This window comes from Vigna umbellata, chromosome 4 (genome assembly GCF_029865625.1).
Source record: "Vigna umbellata cultivar VRB3 chromosome 4, Vumbellata_1.0, whole genome shotgun sequence".
Taxonomy (NCBI): Eukaryota; Viridiplantae; Streptophyta; class Magnoliopsida; order Fabales; family Fabaceae; genus Vigna; species Vigna umbellata.
Window position 1 is genome coordinate 9,393,867 of NC_142168.1, and position 2,258 is coordinate 9,396,124.

Sequence of the window (2,258 nt, forward strand, 5' to 3'; positions counted from 1 at the left end):
ATGTTTAGAACTGACTGGAAAACAAGTCAAAAACTTGTGAGAAAAATCAGATTATAGCAATGGGTTCAGAATGGTCTCTGTTAGGGTCATTCACTGCAACAATTATGATAGCATACACTGTGTTTGACAAGTTCATCCCAAACCATATCCGTTCTTATGTGCAAATATACGCTCACAAACTAGTAGGTTTTCTTTCTCCTTACATCCAAATCACCTTCCCTGAATTCTCAGGTGAACGTCTCAAACACAGTGAGCTTTTCACTGCCATCCAAACCTACCTCGTTCAAAACTCTTCTCAGCGAGCCAGAAAACTCAAAGCTGAGCCTGCCGCCGATAGCAACAGCCCCTTTCTTCTTTCCATGGACGACAACGAAGAAATCACAGAGATTTTCCAAGGGGTGAAGCTCTGGTGGGGTTCTCACAAAAGCACGATCAAAACACAGTCCTTTTCGTTTTACCCTAGTGCTGATGAGAAGAGGTTCTACACCCTCACATTTCACAAGCGCCACAGAGACCTCGTTTCAAGCACTTACATCCCCCACGTGTTGGAACAAGGTAAATCGCTCAAACTGAAGAATCGGCAACTGAAGCTGTTCACCAACAATTCTTACACCGGTTGGGGAGGGTATAGAAAATCGAAGTGGAGCCACGTTGTGTTTGAGCACCCTGCGAGGTTTGAAACCCTTGCTATGGAGAAAGCGGAGAAGGAAGAGATTATAGATGATCTTCTCACGTTCAAGAATGGGAAGGAGTATTATGACAAGATAGGGAAGGCTTGGAAGCGTGGTTATTTGCTGTATGGCCCTCCGGGGACTGGAAAATCTACCATGATTGCTGCTATGGCTAATTTTTTGTACTATGATGTTTATGATCTTGAGTTGACAGCAGTGAAGGATAACACACAGTTAAGGTCGCTGCTGATTGAGACAACGAGTAAGTCTATTATTGTGATTGAAGACATCGATTGCTCTATTGATCTTACTGGGAAGAGGGTGGTGAAAAAGGAGAAGGAAAAGAGTGAGGATGCGAAGGATCCTGTTAAGAAGGCCGAGGAAGAAGATAACAAAGAGAGTAAGGTGACGTTGTCGGGTTTGTTGAATTGCATTGATGGGATTTGGTCAGGTTGTGCAGGAGAGAGGATCATTATTTTTACTACAAACCATGTGGACAAGCTTGATCCTGCTCTGATTAGAAGTGGAAGAATGGACAAGAAAATAGAGCTATCTTATTGTTGTTATGAGGCTTTTAAGGTTCTTGCCAAGAATTATTTGGATGTTGATTATCACGGTTTGTTTTCTGTTGTTGAGGGGTTGCTGAAAGAGACCAAGATGACACCTGCTGATGTTGCTGAGAACATGATGCCTAAGTCCAAGAGGGATGATGTGGAGACATGTTTGAAGAAGTTGATTGAATCTCTTAAGAAGGCAAAGAAGAAGGCTGAGGAAGAAGCACAAAAGAAGGCTGAGGAAGAAGAAGCTAGGTTGAAGGAGAAGGAAAAGGAGCAGGAAGCAGAGGCAAAGAGTGATGAGAAAGCTGGGAAACAGGTGAAGGAGAATGGATTTGTCCATTGATTTGGGAAAAGGATAAAACAAATATCAAAGAATGAAGTTAATATGCATGCAATATGCTTCTGCTCAGTGTAGATTCTATTAGTACATGTGATCTATATGTATGGTTTGCATCAAGATTTCGTTGTGTAAATGATTATATATATATATTAATGTAATTATATAATTATAAACTATGTGTACTACCACAACTTCCTTAAGTACGTATTTATACTAATATTTAAAGTTTAATTAGATTTGTAATATGTGAAAGGTGTATATTTAAAATTCAATCATCTCTAGATTTAAACTCAGATGATGATTTTGATTTAAGACATGACATAATAGTCACATATTCATGAATTTAGTTACTTGTTATACTAAACATGACAAAAAAAGTCACATCAAAGTTATAAAACCTTTGAATAATAGTATTTGAATTTGTTCTCGTCTAAACTTACCCACAAGTATAATTAAATTTGAAACATTTGAAACATATATGCTAATATTAATATAACAAAGTAGATGATATGAAAAAAAGTAACATGTATGGATTTCAAGTCAAGTTTCATCTTCCTATGTAGGAAACAACGCCATACAATTGTGCATTGTCTTGCTATGATGACCATTATCATAAATAGTTAGTTGATTAATTAAGTAAACTTCCATAAAATATTACATTTAGTAACATATACCCATCAATATATGACG

At 37.7% G+C, this 2,258-nt stretch overlaps 1 pseudogene; it reads left to right on the top strand.

The window, feature by feature from the left end:
* Positions 1-1,802, top strand: LOC124835365 (AAA-ATPase ASD, mitochondrial pseudogene; annotated as a pseudogene).
* Positions 1,803-2,258: the final 456 nt, after the last annotated feature.